Source organism: Balaenoptera physalus (genome assembly GCF_965194825.1).
Source record: "Balaenoptera physalus genome assembly, chromosome: 1".
Classification (NCBI taxonomy): domain Eukaryota; kingdom Metazoa; phylum Chordata; class Mammalia; order Artiodactyla; family Balaenopteridae; genus Balaenoptera; species Balaenoptera physalus.
This window is the reverse complement of record NC_138882.1, coordinates 107555520-107566530: the sequence shown is the minus strand read 5'-3', so window position 1 is coordinate 107566530 and position 11011 is coordinate 107555520. Positions and strand designations below refer to the sequence as shown.

Sequence of the window (11011 nt, the reverse complement as noted above, 5' to 3'; positions counted from 1 at the left end):
CCGCCTGCCAATGCAGGGGACACGGGTTCAAGCCCTGGTCCAGGAAGATCCCACATGCCACAGAGCAGCTAAGCCCATGCGCCACAACTACTGAGCCTGCGCTCTAGAGCCCATGAGCCACAACTACTGAGCCCACGTGCCACAACTACTGAAGCCTGCTCGCCTAGAGCCCATGCTCCGCAACAAGAGAAGCCACCGCAATAAGAAGCCCGCACACCACAACGAGGAGTAGCTCCCGCTCGCTGCAACTAGAGAAAGCCCACGCACAGCAACAAAGACCCAATGCAGCCATAAATAAATAAATAAATAAATAAATAAATAAATAAATAAATAGAGTATTCTGCAAAGGCTGATCCACGCTACATTATAAACGATCAAGAAATTGTAGATGTTGATGTTATTATTACTATGACACTCTATTCATTCAATAAAAGTTATTAGTTAATTATTTTAATCCAGAAGCTATACTGACTAGACTCATTTTAAATTTGTGACTACAAATCTCAGATGGCTCATAACACTATCTGAGAATTCCATCTCATTTCCATGGTGACTTCACTCTCCCTCTCTGCAAGTTATCTATCTCATAACATCCTCCCTTCTCAAATCTCCAGTATCTCTCTCTCTCACACACACACACACACACACACACACACAACACACACACATTCACACTCACACTCAGCTGATACTCACACTCAGACCTTAGTTCATAAAGACGATAAATTCAGTCAGATGGGAACTACCCTTCTTCCCGTTACCAAATCCACTCACCTGCCTATATACCTATTCATGAACTTTACCTTTCCTCCTTGTCCAGTGGAAGAAGTGTTTTTGCTCCTCAGCCGACCCTCCGCTCAGTTTGGAGCACATCCTCTCTGGCCTTCCCAAGGACCTCATTCTTGTCTCATGTGTTGGCTACTTTTCCTCTAACAGGACTTCCAATGCTGGAGTGTCCAAGGGCTCTGCCTGGCCCTCTTTTCTTCTCTACATTACCCACTTGAATGATTTCACCCAGTCTTATGGCTTTAAATGTCATCTATGCTCTAATAACTAATCCCCAGTATTCTTCATCTCAGTAAGTATTACCAACATCCACCTCATTGCTCAGGCCCCAAACTTAAGAGCCCACATCCAATCTGTCTCCAAATCCTGTACAGCTTACTGCCTACCTCCAAATATATCTTAAGTCTAAATACTTCTTAAAACCTCCATTGCTGCCACCTGGGTCAAACCACCACCATTTCTAAATCAGAGTTTCTCAACCTTGGCACTACTGACATTTTGCCCAAAAAATTCTTTGTCATGGGGACTGTCCTGTGCATTGTAGGCTGTTTAACAGCATCCCTGGCCTCTACCCACTACATGCCAGTAGCACTCCCACTCCGCAGTTGTGAAAAACCAAAAATCTCTCCAGACATTGCCAAATGTCCTCTGGGGGTTTAGGGAGTACAAAATCACCTCCCACTGAGACCTTTGGTCTATTATTGACATCAATCTCTTCTTTAGTCTTCCAGCTCCACCACTGTCCTTCTAAAATCTACACCCCACACAGCAGCCAGAGTGATATTATTAAGGACATAAATCATATCATCTCCAGCCCTGGTTTAAAACATTTCAGTGGCTTCCTTTGCACTTAGAAATCAGCTCAAGCTCCTGACATCATTTCCTTCTGCTCTCATCATCAGTCACTGCCCTATAGTCACTCTGGCATTCTTATTGTCCCTCAAACTTGCCAAGTTAATTCCCATCTCAGGGTCTTTACCTTTGATGTTTCCTGCTTGAAACTCTCTTCTTATAGATCATACATGGTTACATCTCATCATTCAAGCCACATCTCATATGTCTCCTCCAGCTTTCCCTGAACCCCCAGCCAAAGAAGTCCCCTAAAGCTGTTCTCCACAAAATTACTCCATTTTATCTTCTTTATCAGTACCAAAATTATACTATTTATTTTTACCTATTTATTGACTTCCTGCTAAAATGTCAATTACATGAGAGAAGGAACTTTCTTTGGTCTTGTTCACCACTGAGTCCTTAATTCTTGAAAAGTAGCTGATCAAAATAAGCTTTCAGAAAATATTAACTAACAAATTGTTAACTGACTAATTGGCTGATTAAATACATATGTGATCCAGGTACTGAGTTTTGGGCTGTGGCTAGAAAAATGAATAATGAGTCACGGTTCCTGCCCTCAAGGAGCTTGGTCCAATGGAGGTGTCAGAGAAGCAAAAAAGTAATTGCAATACAAAATGTAAATGCTATAACAGGAAGAAGCTCAAAGGCTGTAATAGTATTAATGTCAGAGGCCTTTAACTCAGACCTGGGGCCTCCAGAGAAGACTTTTCAGAGCGGGTGGCATGAAAGAATGAGTTGAAAGCGGTGAGTCAAAATTAGCTCTGTGAGTGGGTGTTGTGGACTGAACTGTGTCCTCCCTGAAATTCATACGGTGAAACCCTAACCCCTAGTAGCTCTGAATGTGATTGTATTTGGAGTTAGGGCCTTTAAAGAGGTAATCAAGTTAAAATGAGGCCATTTGGTTAAGCCTTAATCCAATCTGACTGATGTCCTTACAAGAAAGAAGAGAAAATTTGGACACTCAGAGAGACACCAGGGATGCATGTGCGCAGAGGGAAGATCATGTGAGAACACAGTGAGAAGACGGCCATCTGCAAGCCAAGGAGAGAAGCTTCAGAAGAAACAACCCTGCCAACACCTTGATCTCTGGCTTCTAGCCTCTGGAACTGTGATAAAATATATTTCTGTTGTTCAAGCCACCCTGTCTGTGGTACTTTGTTATGGCTGCCTAAACAAACTGATACTATGAGGTGGAAGAGTGAAGTACGCCTATATGGGAAGAAAAGCATCTGAGTGTGGAGCGCAAGCTGGGTGACCACAAGAGAAGAGGCTGGAGACATAAGCAGGGGTGAGCTCCTGGAACCCAGCTGAGGATTTTGAGCTTTATGGGGAAGGGTCTTGGGAACACTGAAAAGTATAGGCAGCAGAATAAGGTGATCAAATTTGCTTCTCAGAGAGAGAACTTTGGTGTTACTATAATGAATAGAGTTTCGAAGGGCAATCCTGGAGACCCTAAGAGCAACAAGAAGGCATATGGCTTTGGAGTCCAACAGACCAATGCTCTGATCCTGGTTCTGCCATTGAAAAGCCTTGTGACCTTGGGCAAGTTCGTCCTCTCCCTTTGCTTCTATTTCCTCGTTTGTAATTTTAGGCATAATCGTTCTTACCCTGAGGGGCGATATGAGGATTAACCAAAACAGCTATGTAAAATACTTGACAGAGTACCTGATCCATGGTAAACAATGAATAGTTGGTAGCTATTAAAATGTCTAAGGCAATAATAGTAAAACTGGAAAAAAGGGATGAGCTTGAGCAATCTTAAAGATAGATACTCTGAAAAATTCAGCAGTTATTGATATTTTTATGTCTGGGGGTAAGGGAGAAGATGAAATCAAAAAGAGCTTCCAGACCTTTGATTCAGGAAGCTTTGGATTGTAGTGTCATTCACCCAAATGGGGAACATAAGAGAAGAAGCAGAGAGGGGAAGAGAATAAATTTAATTTGGGATATATTGAGTTTGCGGGATCCCTGGTATATTTAAGAAGAATTGTGGCATAGATAGTTGAATATAGGGACTTAAGATCAGGAAAGAGTCTTGGGCTAGAGACGTAAACTAGATTGACGAGAGACTATCCAGAGAAAGTATGCAGAGTGAGAGAGAAGTATAAAGTAGGTAGAACTCCAGGGACCCATCCAAAGGCAGAAGAGGAAATAGGATAGGAGGCTGAAAAGGAACCAAAGAGATATAAGAAAAAGAAAGAGACCAAGGAGGAAAGAAGTTTTAAAAAGAGAGTAGTCAACAGTACAAAAGCCAAAGAGAAATCAAACAAGGTAAGGACCGAGACACACTCATTGGTTAATGTCCTGCCTGGACAGCAGGCATGACTTGGGAAAGGATGGTTTCATGGAATGAAAGGGGTACAAACCCTACTGTAATGAGGCAAAGAACAGATGAGAGGCTAGGAAGTGAATAATATGAGCTTTCTTAAGGAAAAGAGAGAGAGAAGACGACCTGTAGAAGGAAACTCCTTTTGCTCCCTCTTCCTTCATAATTCCCTATTTTCCATCATGCTAACTTCCCTTTTATCCAGAGGTTCTCAACCTTGGGTCCATAGACCCTGTCAAGTGGTTCATGAATAGAATTTAAGGGGTCTATGTATTTAGAAAGGAGAAAAAAATTACAGCTCTAATTTTACTAGCCTGAAATTTAGCATTTTCATCAACTTTGCCTACTTTATGAATGTAGGTAAAAACTGCAAAAGATTAGCAGTGCCTGTGACTGTCAAAAATATATTTTCATATCATATCACAGTTGTCACAGATTTCTCAAAACATCATTTACACTCATCGCTTTTATGAAATTATGGTAGTTATCAAACTTACTGCTAAATCTTAATAAGTTGTTTAAACCTATTTTGAAAACTGTATTTATATGTAATTAATTTTCTTTGTAGTCTTATGTATTTTATTTTATGTTCTTTAAAAACACTTTTCTAAGAAGGGATCTGTAGGCTTCCCCAGATGTCAAAGAATTTTTGGTACTAAACAGTTAGGACTTCTTGCTAGTCCGTTACATAAGCCATGTACTACTCCATTATCCCCAATTTTTGGTTTTTATATGCTGCTGCCCTTATTTCAATAAGCCACAATTGTCCTAAACATTCCTCCAGGGAAAATAGCCACGTGCCTCTATGTGTTTTTCTATTGATCTGATTGCGTATCGGTCCTTCCACTTTTCACCTGGTCATTGAAAAGCCACGTTTGGAAATGGCAAAATCCATTCAAGTATTCATTCACTTATTTGCCTACCATCAACAAACATTACTGAGCACAAGGTTCTATGGTACAACTTGGAGATGCAGCACTGGTACCTCCTAGGAATTTATAATTTGGGGAGTGGTCAAAAGAGAAGAGAGACAGACATACATAAACAGTTATAAGACAATGTGGAGGTTGCTTTACACAGAACATAGAACATTTTATGGTATATGAGATACCAGAGGAAGGCTTCATGCAAGAGGTGACATTGAGAATAAACAGAATGCCATTAAAGGACTGAGTATGCCAAAACTAGGCAAGTAATGTTCACGAAGCTGTTACTCTGTTTTCTAAAAACCTTTGAAACGTTAAACATAATGGAATAAGAGAGATTTCAAATCTTGATATATAGATTTAATTACCATCCTTGATTAGAACTAAGAAAAAAAATGAGGAAAAGATTGACTATTTCAAACATCCTCCTTCCTTTAAGCATTTATATAAAGAAACAATGTTCATAATCATTACAGAAGAAAATATTAGTCAAATATTAAGCAAGCATTTTGATACAAAGAGTTGTCAGTTTTTCATAGATGAGTGCATGACACCTGCTGGCCAAATTATATAATTTCCCTCTCCAAAGGAATGGTGAGTGATAAAGCTGATGTAATTAATACTGTTCTCCTACCTAGGAATTATATATTAGATTTCCTTTAATCGCCTTTAATCAGCAGGAGGGAGATATTTTGGAATGGTGAATCTGGTCCTTTTTTTGTTTTTGTTTCTGTTTTTTTGGCTTGAGAAGTTCAAGAAGGTTTAAATAACTTAGATATTTAATGCAATTTCTTTAACAGTACCTTAACTGAGATTTGGAGAGAAGTAATTCTCACTCAGGATCACACACAAGTGGGTTGGCCAGCTAACACTAGTAGCCTGGTTTCTCCTACATTCCCAGACCAGGCTAAGTATTCCAAGGCAAGGTTCAGGCTGTTAACTTCTCTATCTCTTGTTATTTGACTCAACTATTCATAAATTTTTATGAAATTATTAATACTTTGTGTCCAATGTCTCTCAATTTTTTTAAAAGTCTGGTTTACTGAGGTGAAATTTACATAAAATAAAAGTCGCCAATTTTAAGTTTGTAGTTTTATGAGTTTTGATAAATGTATATAGTCACATTAACACCACCACAATCAAGATCTAGAATATTTTTATCATCCCCCAAATTTCCTTCAGGCTCTTTTGTAGTCAATCTCCTCTGCCTACCCCCAGGCTCTGGCACCCACTGATCTGTTTTGTCTCTATGGTTTTGCCTTTTCCAGAATGTGATACACATGGAATCATATGGTATGTAGCCTTGTGTCTGTCTTCTTTTATTTGGCTTAATGATTTGATATTCCGCCATGGTGTTGCATGTATCAGTAGTTGGTTCCCATTTATTGTTGAGTAGCATTCTATCGCATGGATAAACCACAATATATTTATCCTTTAACTAGATGATGGAAATTTGAATTGTTTTCGGTTTTTGATGATTATGAATAAAGTTTTGATAAACATTTTTTATGCATGTCTTTGTGTGGGTATACATATATTTTCACATTTCTTGGGTAAATGTCCAGGCATGAAATTGCTAGGTTATATGGTAAGTGCACATTTAATTTTATTAAAAAACTGGCTTTTGCTTTTTAAAAGTGGTTTTACACATATCTCTTTACTTTTCCTTCTTTTAGCCTAATTCTAGTTGTGTCCCACACCATTGTTGTAGAAATCTTTTGTACAAAATATAGCTTGAACTCCAAGTGTGACAAAAATGCAGCTAGAGGCCTCTTTAATACAGGGTCATGAAATAGTTTTAGAGGAGCAGAATATTGCATAAAGGAAAGAATATAGCCTTGGAACCATCTGAGTTCTGTCACTTTGACTTTCTGCGTAACTTTTCTTTATTAGGCAAATTACCTGACCTCTCTGAACATCTGTTATTGAATCATCAAAGGTGGGTGATACAAGTATCCACGTTGTAGGCTGTTACAAATTCCCCACATCATAGACGTTGCTGTTACTGCCATTAGATTAACAACTTTTGCTACAAGCAAAGGCAACATTCTAGAAGACATGGTCTCACACTCTAGATATTTTAGGGATTCATTAGGAATTAATGTGTTTCTTCAGGGGCTGTAAATATGCCACTCAGAGACAAATGAGTTTCCTTTGGCTCTAGTGTCTGTGATGTGTGAGTTTTTAAAAATAGTGTTATTCTTACACTTTACCCCAGATTAGCATTTTGTACTTAAGGTCATGTCTTTTATATGTCACTGAGAAATGCTATTGTCACATAAATTATGACGATAATAACAATGTGTTATAACTTATGTAATATGATTTACCTAGGCAAGGGCCCATTTTAACTTAATAACTTCTGAAGGATTGATTTTTTTCTATAGTTCCACTTAAGAAGATATTCTTAATCAAACACATTGACAGTGATTTTTTAACTGCTATTTTAAGACTCTTTTCACTCAGTTTACTGGCAGGTATTTAATCTGCTAAAAAGAAAAAAAAAGTTTTACTCAGTTAATTAGGTTGCACTGACATCTGCTGGTAAAATAGAAAATTCCATTAAAATTGTGTTTTATAAATTTCAATGAATCAAATAGTTTAACTCAGTCTTTAAAACTTGTATTTGCATTCTGGGTTTAACAAATTAGCCGCTTTACCTAATGATTTCTGATTCATTGTTCAATTTGATTCAAGTGGTTTGTTAACCTGTTGCAACTATTTTTGGGATCTTCCTAAAGGCCAGTGGCAACAGACGCTTGGTTAAGAAGTAAAACATCTTTTATTTTTTAATTAAAAAAAATTTTTTTTATGTTGGAGAATAGCCGATTTACAATGTTGTGATAGTTTCAGGTGCACAGCAAAGCGACTCAGCCGTACATATACATGTATCCATTCTCCCCCAGACTCCCCTCCCATCCAGGCTGCCACATAACACTGAGCAGAGTTCCCTGTGCTATACAGTAGGTCCTTGTTGGTTATCCTTTTTAAATTTAGCAATGTGTACATGTCAATCCCAAACTCCCTAACTATCCCTTTCCTTCACCCTTCCCTCCCTGGTAACCGTAAGTTCATTCTCTAAGTCTGTGAGTCCGTTTCTGTAAAACATCTTTTAAATCATAACCTCTTCTAGTCAGTGTTTACCACTGAAGGATGACATCATCAACTTCTTTTTTATCCCATCATCATGATTATGTCTTCTGGTCGTAAAGCAGTACAACAGTAGTGATGTTTATTAAGTTAGTTTTCACTTTGAGAAAGGATTTCTGGAAAGATAGGCTTAGGGTGTAGGGAAGGTTGTAAGCTCCAGCAGAGCTAAACTCTAGGGGATACTTTTTTCTTGTCAGGAAGTATAACATGGCTCCTTTAAAACCTACCAATTCAACACTGATTTAGGGTCACAGAATTTTACAAGTGGAAAGAAAGTTACTAATCATTTAGTTTACCCATCTCCTTTGTAGATGTGGAAACTGAGACCTCGATAAACTTACATAACTCATTACCTAACTGATACAAGAAACATGTCTCTTAATTCTCTCATTCCAGGATTATTTCCTATATAAATTGTCTTCACTAGCTGTTTATTAAGTTTATTGTTTAAACCAAACATACTTGATCATACATAAATATGATTATTTGAAAATTTGTAGTTAGTTTACTTTAACTTAACCATCCTGACTTTCTCTAACTAGAGATGTATTATGAAAATACACACTATATTATGTAATATTGCTCTGTAGTTCTTCAGAAATATATGTTTATTCATAGGTCCTTCCCAGAAACTGAAGCTCCGTTGTCTATTTCTTCAGATATGAAAATAGAAAAAGGCAAGTGGATCAGAAAAAAAAAAGTCAGAAATAAACCTTAACCAGGGAAATTTCTGGCTCCTTGATCAGATTTTGGGTCACAGAATTATGCACCAGATGTCTTAATAGTAATATAAACATGTTTCCCCCGCCCCTTAATTTTGTTCCAATAGGCACTGTTACCTAAGATAAAACTTTAGGAATGCAACTGGCAGTGTCATAAAGTGTTAGTTATATAGATAAATTACCAAATATTCTATAATATGTCATGCACGTTTTTTCTCAGCTTCAGCACTACTGACACTTTGGGACAGTTAATTGGGGGGCGGCGGTGCTGCAGCTTCCTCCCTATAGGCCAGTAGACTGCTCCCATTTGTAACAACCAAAAATGTGTCTTCAGACATTGCTAATGACCCCTGGGAGGAAAATCAGCCCAAGTGAAGAACCACTGCTGTAAATTAAAGCTGCTTCCTTCAGATTTATTTTTTTTAATCTGCTTAAGTATTCTGACCAAAAATTTTGTCCTCTTTCTTTTCAAATAAAAACAATATTGACATATGAAAAGAGAAAGAGCCTTGAGTCATCTCTAGTTTAAATACTTTATTTAAATATTTCATTCTGAGCCAGAGCTAATAAAGTGGGTACCTTAAATTGTTTTCAGTACTTGCATATTTATTCTCACTTCTTTTTATGCGCTAAGGTATAATTTTGACACAGATACTAATTCACAACCAAGTTTTTTTCACTCTCAGCTGAGCTGCTCTTTATTTGTAATGGCTTTTAAAAAATTCTTTCACTTTCCTGATACTGTAAAGTTCTTCCTACACGTTGTGCCCTTTGAAACCAAAAACAACCAGTGAAATTTTAGGGCAGGTATTTTCAACCCCACTCAGCAGATGAGGAAGTTTAGTGGAGCCAGGATTCAGTGCATGTTTCCAATGAATCAAATGCTCTTTGCGTTTCATCCACAATAAGTATACTTTTGAAAATATTTGGGTTTTATATCGAGAGAGCCTTCATGAATGGAGAGGAGGTGGAAGGGGAGAGAGAGAGAAAGCTGGAGGAACCTAGCAGAAAAATAAAGACTGGCTTATGAAATAGCATGGGGTAGAGGATGATCAGATCTCACCATTTATGTCCTCGTAGCTACCAATGAGATTTAGCACCTCTGTCTTCCTCTTCCATCACAACATTTTCCTCCACTCCATCCCCTTCCTTCCCACTCCCTCTACCTCCTACCCTCCCCACTGCCACCACACGTGCACGTAGGTGTGCACGTAGGCACGCACGTGCACACACACACACACACACACATTCACTGATCCACTCCTGACTTTGTGGTCAAAGCCCTAGGTCTTTTTCAGAGGAACCATTGTGAGTAATTTTTGTTGCTTCCAAGTTTTTTTTTCCTGGGACCAGCAAAGAGCCAACAATTCATTGCCTATACTCAAGCCTGGGAGCAAAGAATTTCTGGAAGCACTTCAAAAGACTCCTGAAGCCTACACTGTCCTGGAATCTTTCATTTGACAGTTGATTGCCTGCTTTTTCAGCCTTCTCAACATGGAGTTCTTAACACAGCCAGAGTCCTTCCAAATTCTGCAGCGTTTGAGTATTTTGTGCATGGAAAAAGAAATAAAGAAAATTTAAAATAATATGCGATGTTGAGAAGTCTGATGAGAAACAGGTGCTCTCAGATGTGGTAATACTATAGCTATGGCAATGCTTCTTGGGGATATATAGCAATATGTATTAAAAACCCTAAAAATACGAAGACTAGATAGATCCAGGCATTGGACATCCTGGACTTGATTTTAAAGAAATCATTATAGGTAGGCTCAAAGAGATCTGTTCAAGGCAAGGACACTTACCCAAATGTTGTTACAATAATAAGAAATTATCAAACAGAATAGCAATATGATTGATTATATAAACTACGGTTTACCCATCCAATGAAATACCAAACAAATCATGCTTTTAAAATATATGCCTAGAAAAGTCAGGAGGAATAGACACAAAAATGTTTAGCCATTGTTAATGTGGTTGGGGGCTTTTCAATTCTTCGTTATACTGGTCTGAATATGCCAAAATTGCTAGAATGAATATGTACTGTTTTAACTAGAAAAAGGGCATTTGAAATAAAGCAAATGAGATGAAAATTGCCATAATCATGCAGAAACACTGTTATGTAGAAACATTTGTTACATAGAAACAATTTTCCAAATATCGCACCTGGTGTGTCCGAGGGCCTTTCTGATGCTTGAGTGGTGAGTTGAGTAGAATTAACTGCCTTTATTGTCAATGACACACCCCAACAT

General features: G+C 38.1%; 2 protein-coding genes across 2 annotated transcripts in view; both read right to left on the bottom strand.

The window, feature by feature from the left end:
- Positions 1-11011, bottom strand: part of LOC309656428 (uncharacterized protein) — a 467714-nt gene that overhangs the window by 377267 nt on the left and 79436 nt on the right. The window lies entirely within an intron of this gene.
- EXTL2 (exostosin like glycosyltransferase 2) overlaps positions 1-11011 on the bottom strand; it is a 46512-nt gene that overhangs the window by 16542 nt on the left and 18959 nt on the right. The window lies entirely within an intron of this gene.